General features: G+C 39.0%; 1 long non-coding RNA gene across 1 annotated transcript; it reads right to left on the minus strand.

The window, feature by feature from the left end:
- Positions 1-310: 310 nt before the first annotated feature.
- On the minus strand, positions 311-14217 carry LOC124285705. The gene is made up of 3 exons (XR_006900870.1): positions 14207-14217; positions 9465-9471; positions 311-443 (listed from the first exon to the last, which is right to left on the minus strand). It is a non-coding gene; the product is annotated as an uncharacterized LOC124285705 (long non-coding RNA).
- Positions 14218-18540: the final 4323 nt, after the last annotated feature.

The following is an 18540-nucleotide window of genomic DNA, read 5'->3' on the forward strand; positions in this document are numbered from 1 at the left end:
AAGATTATATTGAGCTCTCTGCTTCCCAGCTTTCATTCACCCGATGAAGACATACACTCCAGTAGGTCGTGTCCCTCATAATACAAAGGGTTGGCATCCATAAATGCAAGTGGAAGATATGAGCAGTGGTTTATAAATGTTCAGTTTGCATTCAGCTTTAACTGTGAATGGACGCGTCTTAAAAGGACATGCATGGAGATAATGCAAATATATATATTCTACAACTTCAGTTTTTAAACAGAATCATATTTTTGTCAGTCATTCCAATCACTAAAAAAGACTGTTTTCTGAAGATATGCTACAGTACACAACCCTGTGCACTTAAAAGAACCCACGAATCCGTTGGTATATGACCAGATGGTGGCCACATGAATACGTGCAAATACCTAGTTGCGGGTACAGCAACGTGCAGTGAACTTGGACTAAGTACTGTGAGTATGTGGCTGCAAGAGGTGTATACTCCCCAGGGAGTTGAAATTGATAATACGATGAGCCGTTGAGACTGACATCCAATGATCGAGGGGAAAATACCAGCGCCTTGAGCATGCACTAGTTGCTTGGATATGTGGGCTATATAAATATCCTATAAAACAGAAAAGAAAAAAGATGTGTATACTGCTGATCTAAACATCTGATGTGAGCATGTAAAATATATTCGGGAGATGAGATTAACATTGGGTTTGGAATGGGCTGATGATTCAAATAGCATGGAGAGGATCATTATGTCAGAGACAGAATCATATCTTTTCTGGACACAATCCCGAATACAAATTGTTTGGAATAAATGAGACAAAATTAGAATGATTTTAGGCAACATTGTGCTGAGCACATCGACGAAGTAGAAGAGAGTTGACCCGCAATAAGTCAACGCCTGGCCACTACAATACTCTTGAATGGTGAGTAATAATGAAAAGCCCAATCACGTTCGTGTTCAATATTTTATGTGGCCTATCTCTTCCGAAGTCAGCGTCTTCCCAAGATCATTACACTGTTTAATATAATGCACTTATTTATTATTAAGTACATATGAATTACCCATTATTGGCTTTAACTCCTTGTAGAAGACGTAACACGCTTTAAAAAGAAACCACATATCAACCTAACGGCGAAATCAGCTTCAACGACCAAATGTATATCACGTGCATTTGGAGAAAAACAGGGCTATACACCTTTGTCCATCATGTCGGCTTCTGTTTGTGGAGGCGCCATATAGCTGGAATAATGCTGAGTGCGGCGTAAAACTAAACTCACTCACTCACTGTTTGTGGAACAATATCAAAGACAGTATGATAAATGGATTTAGTTCAATGTATACCAAAACCTGCTGTCAGAATGTGGAGTTCACCACGAACATGTATGAGATCCCAACGTGCTTTTATCCCGGATTGTTACTGGAGATAGGAGATAAATGCAACACTACCTAGAGAACAAATGGAACGTTTGAGGCCTCGTCTGGCTCCATTAGAATGTTTGCGTTCCTGCAGTGTATTTCATCATTTGCTATTATATAAACAAAAAGAAAGGGTTTATAGTTTCGAAAGACTTCAAAGATCAGAGCTCTTAACCTTTAGGTTAAACAGCTGTAGGTGTGTTTTTGTAGACCACTTAATGCTTAAGGTTCGTGGAACTGATTAAAATCTCAGCTCAACAACCCATACAAAACTTGCCAGATGGAGGTAGCTACGCACTTCATTTGTAAAAACAAAATAGAGAAGAATGTTTTGGCCACACAATTATTTATAAATGTCTGGGCGGCTACTCAATTGAGAATGAAGGTTACAGTTAAATGTGAGGCACATTTTAGAACACGTGTTACGAAGGGCAATGTGGAAACACTTGATTGTTATTGTTTAGTTTGAGACTGTAATATGCAAGAGGATTGTAGTTTTGTTTAGAAGAATCACATTTTTTAGTTTATCTCTATACTGCACAGGCTACGTAAAAGGTGAAGAGAAACGTTTCAGGATATAGTGTAAATTGTTTTTTGTCTACTCCTCTCTTTACCAACTTTCAATCATCCTGCAAATTAGTCATTATACAAACATGCCATTTAAGTTTACACACAACAACACAAACATTAATAGAATTATAAAATGATATTCAGAGAGTATTACTTTTACCATTGTTTATTGGATTGTAATAGCGTAAAGCCTGCATCCTACAGACATGGATTGACTAATGTAATATCTTTATTCCTATCTATGGATGGTTAGATTTGTACCATTTTCCACATGCAAAGTAACATCGAGCAGATGCGCTGTGTTATGCACGCAAAAAACAGAACTCTTTAAAACATAATTGTTTTTATACCCGCACTGGAATTTATATCGACCAACCCGTGACTAAACTGCGATGTCACTTGAAATATATGACGTGTTCCTACCGCACGTCCACCTAGCACGCTCGTGGAGACTCGGAATATCAAGGGCATGATGTTAAGCCTATTATGAGCTAATCCCAAGGGTGATTTCAACACAACGCTTCAAGGTCATATTAGAATAACGTTATGTGTATGTGTGTGCGTGTTTTTGTGTGTGTGTGTGAAATTTTGATGGGAACAAATGACTTCGTGAATTGTAAAAGGAAACCACATGAGATTGTAGATTCAGACTTGAACCCGAGGAAAATCTACACTTACTTCATGTAGGGGGTTCTCTCTGCAAGCATGGCTTGGTGGGCGGGAAAATAACGTGATTTGGGGATTGTGAGTTGGACAATAACCATTTGTGTGTTCAATATTTAGAAGGAAGTATCTCGTAGAAATCACCATAGTGGTATAACTGCATTACTTCGGACCTTCCTCCCACATTGAGGTAACAAAACTTCGTTTACAGACCGCCGTCATATATCTGGAATATTGCTGAGTGCGACGTAAAACTCAACTCACTCACTCACTTAATTATCTTAAAACCTGCCTTAAACTCAGTTCATTCCCGCATTGTTTAAAAAAATCTCAAATGCAACTGACGAAGTATTTTTCAGCTAACTGTTGGCTTCTTATGATACCCTTCATTCAGTTGTGCACAAAACTCAGTAAACTTAATTATACCCGTTTATTCCGGGTAAACGTCGATGATGTTTTACAGTGGTGGCCCGGGCACAGCCGGATGTTTCAAGGCTTTGAATGAGAAGGTCATACCCTAAATACATAATATTTCGCAATTTAAATTTCACGGCTGCGTCAACACATATGGATGTCTATTCAAGACAAGACACTATGGAAAAGCATCCTGTATGTCTCCTATGGCACATAGGATTAAATGTGAACCTCATACCTTATCTTTCAGTGCGCTGAACAAATTACAAAGGTGCCATATCACAAGCTGTCCCTGTTTCAACATTATGGCTCATTTCATCATGCTAATTACAGGCACAGCAATACGGAACCGTAGACGGTGATGCAATTCATTGGCGTGATTAAAGATTTTGTATACTCTATTGTGTGGAGAGTCAAAATGAGGATATTTACACCCTTGTTTTATTGGGATTCAGATACTCTCCAAGGTACGACACGTCGCTTACGTCTGGTTGTCGTTGTCTGTGATGCTAATGTTTCCGGAATTGCCCTTCCAGACGTGTTATTTGGCTTCTTATTATGGGGGCATTTACAAAGACAGATTATAGTTCGATTTCGACTTATTTGGGAACGCCTCATGCGTCGCTTGATTGACGTCAAAGAAAAAAAGGACTCTGGTCCATCAGTGGATGGGTTTCCGAGACAAATTACATCACGGCGAATTAGAGATGTATTGCCTGCCTCATTTCATCCCTTGTTCTGCACTTTTTAACATTAATGGTGTTACTGTTACTCTTTGGTTTTGTCTGTACATCTTTGTTACCTCCATTCACTGGGATCGCTTCCACAGTCATCGACATACAATGGATGAGATTTTCACTTAAAGTATAGTTCCTTCTAAATCTGTTGTTGATTTTAGATTAGGTGGTATATTTCATGTTATGTGACGTTTGTGTTTAGGGTGTACATGTTAATATATTTAAAGTTCTGTTACAGAAAATTCATGATGCATGAACAATCATTATATTGAACTGGTGGAGCCAACTAATTTGTCAGCTGTATGACGGCGGTTTGGCTATGTCAGCTACCTAATTGGTTGATATTATGACTATCAATCCTGACCATCGTCTCCGAACATCATCATCTGGTCCATTTTGTGGCCTCTTACGACCAGTAAAGGATGACTATCAATCCTGGCCATCGTCTCCCAACATCATCATCTGGTCCATTTTGTGGCCTCTTACGACCAGTAAGGAATTCATACGGTGCTTGTGACTTATTTTGGGTGTTTCTTGTTTCATTTGTCACGAGATTCGCTCAAAACAATAAATTGTCAGCAACATGGACGGTCACGGCGTTACCTCATTGTTTTCATCATGACAAGCAGTTCATACGTTGGAGGGTCAGAATTGATCGTCTACATGCTTGTTGCAATTTTGGGGATCATCTTTTCAGGTTCATGTTTACACATGTCATCAAACTGAGTAGATCGATGTCCATGATGTCAATCACTGAATTGTTTGGTCCAGACAGTACAAATGACAAACCACCGTCATGGTGAGTGAGTTAAAATTTAACGTCACATCGGCAATACTGCAGCCATATTGTCGAGAACAGTTGATATCGATATTCAAATCAATAAATGTATAACGTAAAAACCTGTCATGGAAGGACAGTAAAACTACTAGAACAAACCACCGTCATACAGTTAGAATATTGCCAAAACCAAACATGCACTTGAGGTGTTTTTTGTGTTGAACAATCACCGTACAGAGAAGCACGGTAATACGTTTAACCTTCATTCCACAGTGGAAAACAGTGTGCGTGTTTTGTGTGTGAAACATATCCATCAAGCACAGGTTAATCGACATCTGTCGACCTTAAATACACGTAATGTCTCTGAAATAAATCGAAATCGATGGATCTCCGCCATTTCCGATCACCTTTGGAATTACCTTTGCCTTAACTTTGGCCCTTTTACTTCTTTTATCGTTCGCCAAGTACTAAATCCCACTGATAATAATAATCTCTGCTTTCATCTTTTTAGGGGTGATGCCCGTTTAGACAAAGCATCTGTTTTCACTGCAGAGGAATAACATCATTATAGAGAGATAACGCTATATTCATGGGTAATATGTAAGTCACAATGAATGTTTCTCTTCAGTTATTGTGACACATCAACATCTTTGTAATCAGTTATGATGTTTCATCCAATATATTCAGGTCATCGTGTTCTGGTCCTTTTACTCTGTGTGCTGAACATGCTGCCGTCGTCCACACCTCTCTTCTACAAAGAAGCATTTTATTATAATTAGGAATATTTATGGAAGAAATGACACTTAGCTAATTCAACATCCACCGTCATGCACGTTGCCGAATAAGAGGTGTAAATTGAAGCTGATGGAAGGTCAAATACGTATGGATCAAATAGATTGCTGTTGACCCAATGTTGCCTCAAGGGCTTATTGTTTGCAAACGGAAAGTTCCACGCAATGCAATCATCTGTCGCCTCCAGTTTCGTAGATCAGATAAACTTCGTTGTTTACGTTGACAGTACATTATATATGTATATATAATCCAATATATATATGTCCAAAAGAATAGCCGACCAGACTATAAAAAATATATCATTTGGTTTAAACGGCAAATTAGCTGTGACAACAATCTGAATGAAGAACGTAAAATATGAACTCACTGACTTAGTAATTCACTTAATTTCTGATGACTATGGAAACTTGTAATAAGGTATTTGTCGCTTTAATCTGAATGTTTTCTTACGACCTTTCAATCGCCTCGGTTTGAAAAGGGGTTTAAGGACATAATGGCTCCATCATTGTGGTGCTTTAGTTCCTTTATAGTTCTTGTCTTTTGTGTGCATGTTTGAAATAACGTCTGGATACATGTCACTGATGAGGTATCTGCACGCCATAATGGAGCTTCTCTTCTCGAGTTGTGCTTTCATGTTGAGGGACCAAATGTTTCATACGTTGATAGGTTCGATATTCAGTTTCGAGGTTTAATCATATATCGCCATACAAATGCACGCAGGGTCATGTTGTCTGCTTATTCTGAGCTTTGTCGACCTACTCTTTAACATCAGAGATGTCGTGTGAGGCTTTTATCACGGCAAGTGCACGATGCGATTGTACTTTCAATGTGTTGATCTTCGTCAAGCATATTCTTTTTCTTGCTTTTTATTCACGACCTTCAAATCACCACTTTGACCCTCACAACATCTAGATCATTGAAAATATGGCGATCCAAATATAATTAACATATGTGCACGCACATTACACAGGTGCTTCGCAACATGGCTTCCGTGATGATTGTTATCACATAATTTGTTCAGAAACAAATCGAAATTTTGCACAAGTGATTTTTTAAATGAAAACATCTGTAATTGAATCGGAAATCTTCGTTCTGTAAATTTAAGACTCCTAAAGCTTTGTCACATTTATATTTCATAACTTTCAAAATTCATTGACGCAAGAACATGATTTTTCAAATTCACCTTCAGCACTTTCTAAAGTCGACAATATGCTAAAACCAATAACCAGGCTATTTCAAATCGATTATATCACATGTTTTTACACTTTCTTAACATTTTCTTCCGCCAAATCATTTTCCAGTCATATTTCAATCTCATCAATTCAGGGACGACATCACTCACGTTTCTCGAAAGTTCGATTTTCCATAGAAAACACCAATTTAAGAATGTCATTAAACGCGTGAAAGAATTTCACTGCATTGCATCACATCTGATTTGACACAAAAATGCTTCTTAATCAAATTCCAACGTGAAATTCTTTACTTTAGTTTGTGTGAATAGGGATTATCTTATATATTGTTCAAGATTTCAGGCATATTATGGAAGGAAAGCCTGAAGTGATGCAGGTCTCAGACGAGTGAGTGAGTGAGTGAGTTCATATTCAACGTTACATCGGCAATACCTCAGCCATATCGTGACGAAAACAATTTATACAATATAAAGAGAAAACGTTTTGAAGATTAAAACCTGTCGACGATGGACAGTAAAAATACTAGAGAATCCCAGATATGAATAAAACTAGCGAGCAAAGCTAAAACATTTCAATTAAAGAGGACAATACAGAATAAAACACTGGCTATGGATCGCCAACAACTGAAGGTAGATCACCATACTAGGAACCATGGGGACTTACATTACTTTTGCTAACTGCATGGAACCTAGCTGGATTTACACCATCCCTTCAGCTTCTGGAGATTGTAGGATAATTTAGCCGAAATTTAAAAGAACAAAAATACTACATTTAAAAACCTGGTACGTGAAAATTTAACTTTGAAAGTTTTGGGAACTTACGTGCTCTCTCAGGAGGACAATAAATTTACGCTACTTCAACCCCCTTTGAGGGTACAGCCATATAACCATCGACCACTGGTATGGTGCTGTTACACCTAGAAACCTCCTGCACACAGACATTCCCTGTATTAACGTACGTGCATGGTTTCAGGGTCTGTCTAGTAGCCATATACAGAATACAAGTCCCACATTTACCCAGTGTTATCTGGCATAAATCCAGTGAACTTTCAGTGAACAGAGCAAAGTGGTAAATATGTAATGTGTTATTAATCCGCAGTTAACTATATCAGAAACTCCATCTTGTCGTCCAGGTGCTCTAGGCATCACCCCCATCACAATTCATTGAGTTTACTGTGCTTGTGGTCTACTACCCTCATGGACTTTGTCCCCAATTCATGTCTTTAACATAGTTAACTACGCAAGGATTGACATGTTTCAGAATGTAAGGCATCGATACCGTGTCTGGTGTTGCTTGAACAGTTATACATTGTATACTTGTGCATCGTTGTGAATCGTTATGATACTTTCACCATTTAAGGCGATTCCCCGAGGATAGTGCTACCAAGCATACACTCCAAGAGTCAAGTTATCGAGCGGAGTGTCGGCAAGTAAATCCAGGCACGGCCAGTCGGACCTTGATACTGGAAAAAGCAGCCTTCAGACAGCGATTCAATCAAAACACGTTCTGATTAAAACACTTTCTGTACATTTGTTTTGCTTCCATTTCTTCTTTCAAGGAATAATTTTCCTGGTTTTCTTTGGATTCGGGGCTTTTTTATCTTGTACGTCTTCAATCAATTTCACTAAAACTTACACAATTTGTCTTTTTGCCTTGTTAAAAATTTTGTAGAGGGCTCATTTTCAAATCTCAATTCCCTCGCATCATCCTTTGTATCGCCCGGGTACAAGTGTACTTATTCATTTCCCACATCAGCTGTCAGGTTTTCGCTGCTTTAACAATATGCAGTCGAGGCAATTCCAAGATATCACAGTGACATGTGGAATTGTCTGTTTGTTTTGACTGTCCTGATGTCATCTGAAAAATGTATTCCGTAATTCTTTGTTAAAAGCGCATATACAATAAATGATTGCAAAATAACACTAATAACACTTTTAGGTTGTGGCCTAATGTTCCTTTACGTAAGGCTTCAATAATCATCAGATTTCAGTAATTACTGTACATTAGCTAAGGACGCAAGCTTTGCAAGATTCCTCATTTCAGGGGATTAGTGTCCTCCTGAGAGGGTACGTAAGTCCACAGACATTCAAAGTAAATTGAAACTCTCCACTGTTTTTAATCGTAGAATATGTGTCTTTTTAAAGGTATGGCTAGATTTGTCTAAGTTGCTAACAGCTGAAGGGATGGTGTTAATCCACCTAGGGTCCTTGAAGGAAGCAAATGTACTGTTAGTACCCATGGTCCCTAGTATGGTGATCTACCTTCAGTTGTTGGCAATCTATAGCCAGTTTTTATATTGTATTGTCATGTACATTTAACATATTTTAGATTTAATTACTAGTTTTAAATGGATATTTGTGATACACTAGTAGTTTTACTGTTCTTCGTCAACAGGCATTTATTTTCTAATTGTATTGATCTTTAATATGATTATTATTTGTTCTCGTCACTATATGACTGAAATATTGCCGATGTGACGATGAATATTAACTCATTCACTCACTCACTTTGATATCACACTGTCTGACCCTATTTTGACTCACCTAATTATAGCTATTTAGAAGTCATATAGAAGCTTTTCATCAACTTTCCTTAACTCTATGTTCATTTCCAACTTTTGCTCTGTAACAGGTGACGTTTTCTTTCTTGTTAGTCAGTTAAGTTTACTGTCTGGACATCACCTCATTGTAACCGGCAAGACGATAGTGATCACATTGATTTCTTAGTAAGTTCGGGTAGGACTTTGTTGACAGCACGCCCATCAGATCTAGAATTTGGTACCAGCAAAGATGCGTCCTGATCTTGCGTTCTTAACAGTCAGTATGTACGTTTGGTCGTGTGTAGCAATGTTTACAGTGGTGAGCTGTATCTCGTAGGATTCCATCAATGGACGGTTTGGGGCAAAGGAGACTGGATCAGATTGTGTTCACGTCCACACTTGGACGAATTTAGATTCTGGGTAAATATTGAGTCTGTGTGTACCTTGGGCCAGCAGGTTTTCACTGACATTCTTTGGAGGTTGACGAGGTGAAAGATAAATCGTAACTCTGATCACCAGAGATCTTTCTGATTTTTTCTCAGCCAAAGAAAAGAAAGTTATACCTTACACTCTTCCGTTCTTGAATTTATCAACGTAATCAAGTATATAAACACGAAATACATTGACGCGTTTGAGTGCTGAGCGTTTATTGATGTTTGGTGATTCATTGCCTGGGGAGGTCGACCTGACCATCGCTGGCTTCCAGAGGGCGTGATTTATATGGCTGCGGCACAGGGCATGCCATATAAACAAGTCGTCGCTACGGTCAATCCATAGTCACTTATTGACTCTTAATACCTTGCCCATAACGTGAAGTAGCTTGCATTCAGTTAAATGAAAATTATAGGGCATAATCACATCCAGTTTCTTTCGCCTCGCTTACACTGGGATGTTCACTGAAAGTGCCCCAGTAATTATAAAGGCTATAACTCACTTTTATCAACACTTTTACGCCAGTTTAACAACAGCAGCCTGTACAGTGTTTTATGATGAGTAGTCGGAAACATGATCGCAAATCATCATAAATTATCAATAGAATGACATTTCCCTTGTGTCCGGCAATTGGTCATTTCCGCATATTTTCTTGGTGGCGACTGGCTCGATAGAAACTGAAGGATGTGTTTGAGCTGTGAAGCTGTTATATGTTATACAGCCATGATGTTCATGGATGAAGCTGTGAGTGTATTTCTCTCACGTGCGTGATTGACGTTTATCGTTTAATGGGCACAGCAGTCTCCTTCACTTAAACCAAACTGTAAAGTTTTTTTGTGTCTCTTATGTTTTCTGATGTTTTTGCGCGTATCCTTTATGCATGTTCTTATTTTTTCAGATAGTTTAAGATTTCCTTAACAAATAATCTACATTTCTAAGACGCCGTCATGAAATATACTGTAAGCCATTAAAAACGCAATTGGTATTTATTGTCCTGAAACTTACAACAGTTCTATTGAAGACTTTTTCCTGTGATACAGAGGATGTAGGGATAAAAGGCTGTTATTCTGGCCCATTTCGAGTTCGAGTCCCGGAGCATTCCTCTCACATGAACTTTGATACTTAAAACTGAACCTTTGACGTTTCCCGTAAACACAACCTCATTCATGAAACACGTTGTGCACATGCATTACCTGCACCCAGGCCCTGTAAAAGCACAAGGAATTGTGGAACTCAATCACTTTGAGAAAATGCTGCACTTGACACAAGACGAAAGGAATCAGGTTATCGGTATGGTCAGCCAAGGTGGTTCAGATGTGATGATTGCCAGGCACTTTAATGTGCATCCATCAACTGTAAGTCGACTCAGACAACGTTTTCGGGCTACCGGAAGTGTTGCTGATCGTCTGCGACCTGGTGCACCACCTGTGATAACAGCTCGACAAAACCGCAATATCCGAGTTTCACACTTGCGAAATCGGTTCCAAACAGCTGATGATTAGGCAAGGAGGACAATTGGGACAAGTCAACGTCATTTCAGCGCCCCAAAGATACATGGACGCCTTGCTGCCTTCAACATCCGGTGTCGTAACCCGTACCGTGGTCCAACCTTGTTGCATCGCCACAGACTTGCCAGACAGCGATGGGCAGCAAATGGGGCCAATTTTGGCAACAGGACACGGCCAGATGTAGTTTTTTCAGATGAATCCAGGTTAAACTTATTCTTTGCAGATGGACGTGAACAGATTTATCGACGTAAAGGAGAAAGACTTGCGCCAACTGTGTCCTTGAACATGATCGTTTTGAAGGGGGTGGTGTCATGATCAGACCACAGACCATCAGAGGCTGCAGACCATCCAACAGCTGTTCCTGAGAAATGTGTGTCTTTCAATGCCCCAAAGACTGTGAGCATGTCTTGCAGCGCACGGTGGACACACACGATATTGACTGTAAGTGACCCCTCCTTTGTGTGATGTCGTTGTTGCGTCACTGATGTTGTTGTTGACTGGACATTTTCAGATGAAATTATTCACAGATGTTCACTTAAAACATATCTGCCAGTTAGGTTTATATATGTTGAAATTAGCCATTTTTAATGGCTTTCAGTATATTAACAAGACAAGTGTGAAAGTATAAATAACTAGATCTTTTCTCAGAATGCATGGCGTTCGTTTTCATAATTAATTATCATACCCCTGTCGATGAGAATCTAATCTAAGTGTGGCACCCGTGAAGAGCCACCTCCTCGTGGTGGGTGCTGGGTAACGCTAAGCGCTCTTCAACCCCCCTGTTGTGGACCCGGGGGTATTATGATCCACCAACATATTACCGTGTTCAGAGTCATTAAGATTATATTGAGCTCTCTGCTTCCCAGCTTTCATTCACCCGATGAAGACATACACTCCAGTAGGTCGTGTCCCTCATAATACAAAAGGTTGGCATCCATAAATGCAAGTGGAAGATATGAGCAGTGGTTTATAAATGTTCAGCTTGCATTCAGCTTTAACTGTGAATGGAAGCGTCTTAAAAGGATATGCATGGCGATAATGCAAATATATACATTCTACTACTTCAGTTTGTAATAGTTTAAAAAAAAAAAATAATTTCTTTGGTATTATTGATTCAAAACACCACGTTGTCTGGACCCTAAAAATACCAGGTATTATTTGCAGTCTCTGTTGTTCAAGCGGCACATTCGTAATGACAAACATGTATGAAGTTGAGAACCAATCCAACATGTAGTGGACATGTTTATAACCATTAAGCATTTAGTGAAACCTTGAACAGAATCATATTTTTGTCAGTCATTCCAATCATTAAAAGACTTTTTTCTGAAGATGTGTATACTGCTGATCTAAACATCTGATGTGAGCATGTTAAATATATTCGGTAGATGAAATTAACATTGGGTTTGGAATGGGCTGATGATTCAAATACTATGGAGAGGATCATTATGTCAGAGACAGAATCATATCTTTTCTGGACACAAATCCCGAATACAAATTGTTTGGAATAAATGAGACAAAAGTAGAATGATTTTAGGCAACATTGTGCTGAGCACATCGACGGAGTAGAAGAGAGTTGACCCGCAATAAGTCAACGCCTGGCCACTACAGAACTCTTGAATAGTGAGTAATAATGAAAAGCCCAATCACGTTCGTGTTCAATATTTTATGTGGCGTATCTCTTCCGAAGTCAGCGTCTTCCCAAGATCATTACACTGTTTAATATAATGCACTTATTTATTATTAAGTACATATGAATTACCCATTATTGGCTTTAACTCCATGTAGAATACGTTACACTCTTTTTAAAAAAAAACCACATATCTACCTAACGGCGAAATGAGCATCAACGACCAAATGTATATCACGTGCATTTGGAGAAAAACAGGGCTATACACCTTTGTCCATCATGTCGGCTTCAGTTTGTGGAGCCGCCATATGGCTGGAATATTGCTGGGTGCGGCGTAAAACTAAACGCACTCACTCACTGTTTGTGGAACAATATCAAAGACAGTATGATTAATGGATTTAGTTCAATGTATACCAAAACCTGCTGTCAGAATGTGTAGTTCACCACGAACATGTATGAGATCCCAACGTGCTTTTATCCCGGATTTCTGGTGTCCCCCGCCGTGATATTGCTGGAATATTGCTAAAAGCGGCGTAAAACTAAACTCAGTCAGTTTATCCCGGATTATTACTGGAGATAGGAGATAAATGCAACACTACCTAGAAAACAAATGGAACGTTTGAGGCCTCGTCTGGCTCCATTAGAATGTTTGCGTTCCTGCAGTGTATTTCATCATTTGCTATTATATAAACAAAAAGAAAGGGTTTATAGTTTCGAAAGACTTCAAAGATCAGAGCTCTTAACCTTTAGGTTAAACAGCTGTAGGTGTGTTTTTGTAGACCACTTAATGCTTAAGGTTCGTGGAACTGATTAAAATCTCAGCTCAACAACCCATACAAAACTTGCCAGATGGAGGTAGCTACTCACTTCATTTGTAAAAACAAAATAGAGAAGAATGTTTTGGCTACATAATTATTTATAAATGTCAGGGCTGCTACTCAATTGAGAATGAAGGTTACAGTTAAATGTGGGGCACATTTTAGAACACGTGTTACGAAGGGCAATGTGGAAACACTTGATTGTTATTGTTTAGTTTGAGACTGTAATATGCAAGAGGATTGTAGTTTTGTTTAGAAGAATCACATTATTTAGTTTATCTCTCTACTGCACAGGCTACGTAAAAGGTGAAAAGGAACGTTTCAGGATATAGTGTAAATTGTTCTTTGTCTACTCCTCTCTTTACCAACTTTCAATCATCCTGCAAATTAGTCATTATACAAACAGGCCATTTAAGTTTACACACAACAACACAAACATTAATAGAATTATAAAATGATATTCAGAGATTATTACTTTTACCATTGTTTATTGGATTGTAATAGCTAAAGCCTGCATCCTACAGACATGGATTGACTAATGTAATATCTTTATTCCTATCTATGGATGGTTAGATTTGTACCATTTTCCACATGCAAAGTAACATCGAGCGGATGCGTTGAGTTATGCACGCACATACCAGAGCTCTTTGAAACATAATTGTTTGTATAACCGCACTGGAATATATATCGACCAACCCAATACTAAACTGCGATGTCACTTGAAATATATGACATGTTCCTACCGCACGTCCACCTAGCACGCTCGCCGAACTCTGGTGGAGACTCGGAATATCAAGGGCATGATGTTAAGCCTATTATGAGCTAATTCCAAGGGTAAGTGAGTGAGTGAGTGAGTGAGTTTTTACGCCGCTTTTAGCAATATTCCAGCAATATCACATTGTGCCCATGTGGGGAATCGAACCGGGGCCTTCGGCGTGACGAGCGTACACCTTAACCATTAGGCTACCCCACCGCCCCAAACCCAAGGGTGATTTCAACACAACGCTTCAAGGTCATATTAGAATAACGCTATGTGTATGTGTGTGCGTGTTTTTGTGTGTGAAATTTTGATGGGAACAAATGACTTCGTTAATTGAAAATCTACACTTGCTTCATGTAGGGGGTTCTCTCTGCAAGCATGGCGTGGTGGGCGGGAAAATAACGCGATTTGGGGATTGTGAGTTGGACAATAACCATTTGTGTGTTCAATGTTTAGAAGGAAGTATCTCGTGGAAATGACCATAGTAGTAGAACTGCATTACTTCGGACCTTCCTCCCACATTGAGGTAACAAAACTTCATTTACAGACCGCCGTCATATAGCTGGAATATTGCTGAGTGCGACGTAAAACTCAACTCACTCACTCACTCATTTATTTTAAAACCTGCCTTAAACCCAGTTGACTCCCGCATTGTTTTAAAAAAACTCAAATGCAACTGACGAAATATTTTTCAGCTAACTGTTGGCTTCTTATGATACCCTTCATTCAGTTGTGCACAAAACTCAGTAAACTTAATTATACCCGTTTATTCCGGGTAAACGTCGATGATGTCTTACAGTGGTGGCCCGGGTACAGCCGGAGTTTTCAAGGCTTCCAATGAGAAGGTCATACCCTAAATACATCATATTTCGCAATTTGAATTTCACGGCTGCGTCAACACAAATGAATGTCTATTCAAGACAAGACACTATGGAAAAGCATCCTGTATGTCTCCTTTGGCACATAGGATTAAATGTTAACCTCATACCTTATTGTTCAGTGCGCTGAACAAATTACAAAGGTGCCATATCACAAGCTGTCCCTGTTTCAACATTATGGCTCATTTCATCATGCTAATTACAGGCACAGCAATACGGAACCGTAGACGGTGATGCAATTCATTGGCGTGATTAAAGATTTTGTATACTCTATTGTGTGGAGAGTCAAAATGAGGATATTTACACCCTTGTTTTATTGGGATTCAGATACTCTCCAAGGTACGACACGTCGCTTACGTCTGGTTGTTGTTGTCTGTGATGCTAATGTTTCCGGAATTGCCCTTCCAGACGTGTTATTTGGCTTCTTATTATGGGGGCATTTACAAAGACAGATTACAGTTCGATTTCGACTTATTTGGGAACGCTTCATGCGTCGCTTGATTGACGTCAAAGAAAAAAAGGACTCTGGTCCATCAGTGGATAGGTTTCCGAGACAAATTACATCACGGCGAATTAGAGATGTATTGCCTGCCTCATTTCATCGCTTGTTCTGCACTTTTTAACATTAATGGTGTTACTGTTACTCTTTGTTTTTGCCTGTACATCTTTGTTACCACCATTCACTGGGGTCGCTTGCACAGTCATCGACATACAAGGGATGAGATTTTCACTTAAAGTATAGTTCCTTCTTACTCTGTTGTTGATTTTAGATTAGGTGGTATATTTCGTGTTATGTGACGTTTGTGTTTAGGGTGTACATGTTAATATATTTAAAGTTTTGTTACAGAAAATTCATGATGCATGAACAATCATTATATACATTATATGGAACTGGTGGAGCCAACTAATTTGTCAGCTGTATGACGGCGGTTTGGCTATGTCAGCTACTTAATTGGTTGATATTATGACTATCAATCCTGGCCATCGTCTCCGAACATCATCATCTGGTCCATTTTGTGGCCTCTTACGACCAGTAAAGGATGACTATCAATCCTGGCCATCGTCTCCGAACATCATCATCTGGTCCATTTTGTGGCCTCTCACGACCAGTAAAGGATGACTATCAATCCTGGCCATCGTCTCCGAACATCATCATCTGGTCCATTTTGTGGCCTCTTACGACCAGTAAAGGATGACTATCAATCCTGGCCATCGTCTCCGAACATCATCATCTGGTCCATGTTGTGGCCTCTCACGACCATTAAGGAATTCATACGGTGCTTGTGACTTATTTTAGGTATTTCTTGTTTCATTTGTCACGAGATTCGCTCAAAACAATAAATTGTCAGCAACATGGACGGTCATGGCGTTACCTCATTGTTTTCATCATGACAAGCAGTTCATACGTTGGAGGGTCAGAATTGATCGTCTGCACGCTTGTTGCAATTCTGGGGATCATCTTTTCAGGTTCATGTTTACACATGTCATCAAACTGAGTAGATCGATGTCCATGATGTCAATCACTGAATTGTTTGGTCCAGACAGTACAAATGACAAACCACCGTCATGGTGAGTGAGTTAAAATTTAACGTCACATCGGCAATATTGCAGCCATATTGTCGAGAACAGTTGATATCGATATTCAAATCAATACATGTATAACGTAAAAACCTGTCATCGAAGGACAGTAAAACTACTAGAATAAACCACCGTCATACAGTTAGAATATTGCCAAAACCAAACATGCACTTGAGGTGTTTGTTGTGTTGAACAATCACCGTACAGAGAAGCACGGTAATACGTTTAACCTTCATTCTACAGTGGAAAACAGTGTGCGTGTTTTGTGTGTGAAACATATCCATCAAGCACAGGTTAATCGACATCTGTCGACCTTAAATACACGTAATGTCTCTGAAATAAATCGAAATCGATGGATCTCCGCCATTTCCGGTCACCTTTGGAATTACCTTTGCCTTAACTTTGGCCCTTTTACTTCTTTTATCGTTCACCAAGTAATAAATCCCACTGATAATAATGATCTCTGCTTTCATCTTTTTAGGGGTGATGCCTGTTTAGACAAAGCATCTGTTTTTACTGCAGAGGAATAACATCATAATAGAGAGATAACGCTATATTCATGGGTAATATGTAAGTCACAATGAGTGTTTCTCTTCAGTTATTGTGACACATCAACATCTTTGTAATCAGTTATGATGTTTCATCCAATATATTCAGGTCATCGTGTTCTGGTCCTTTTACTCTGTATGCTGAACATGCTGCCGTCGTCCACACCTCTCTTCTACAAAGAAGCATTTTGTTATAATTAGGAATATTTATGGAAGAAATGACACTTAGCTAATTCAACATAACTCAACATCCACCGTCATGCACGTTGCCGAATAAGAGGTGTAAATTGAAGCTGATGGAAGGTCAAATACGTATGGATCAAATAGATTGCTGTTGACCCAATGTTGCCTCAAGGGCTTATTGTTTGCAAACGGAAAGTTCCACGCAATGCAATCATCTGTCGCCTCCAGTTTCGTAGATCAGATAAACTTCGTTGTTTACGTTGACAGTACATTATATATGTATATATAATCCAATATATATATGTCTAAAAGAATAGCCGACCAGACTATAAAAAATATATCATTTGGTTTAAACGGCAAATTAGCTGTGACAACAATCTGAATGAAGAACGTAAAATATGAACTCACTGACTTAGTAATTCACTTAATTTCTGATGACTATGGAAACTTGTAATAAGGTATTTGTCGCTTTAATCTGAATGTTTTCTTACGACCTTTCAATCGCCTCGGTTTGAAAAGGGGTTTAAGGACATAATGGTTCCATCATTGTGGTGCTTTAGTACCTTTATAGTTCTTGTCTTTTGTGTGCATGTTTGAAATAACGTCCGGATACATGTCACTGATGAGGTATCTGCACGCCATAATGGAGCTTCTCGTCTCGAGTTGTGCTTTCATGTTGAGGGACCAAATGTTTCATACGTGGATAGCTTCGATATTCAGTTTCGAGGTTTAATCATATATCGCCATACAAATGCACGCAGGGTCATGTTGTCTGCTTATTCTGAGCTTTGTCGACCTACTCTTTAACATCAGAGATGTCGTGTGAGGCTTTTATCACGGCAAGTGCACGATGCGATTGTACTTTCAATGTGTTGATCTTCGTCAAGCATATTCTTTTTCTTGCTTTTTATTCACGACCTTCAAATCACCACTTTGACCCTCACAACATCTTGATCATTGAAAATATGGCGATCCAAATATAATTAACATATGTGCACGCACATTACACAGGTGCTTCGCAACATGGCTTCCGTGATGATTGTTATCACATAATTTGTTCAGAAACAAATCGAAATTTTGCACAAGTGATTTTTTAAATGAAAACATCTGTAATTGAATCGGAAATCTTCGTTCT

The sequence above is a fragment of the Haliotis rubra genome, unplaced genomic scaffold (genome assembly GCF_003918875.1).
Source record: "Haliotis rubra isolate DU_JTF1 unplaced genomic scaffold, ASM391887v1 Scf367, whole genome shotgun sequence".
NCBI classification, from domain to species: domain Eukaryota; kingdom Metazoa; phylum Mollusca; class Gastropoda; order Lepetellida; family Haliotidae; genus Haliotis; species Haliotis rubra.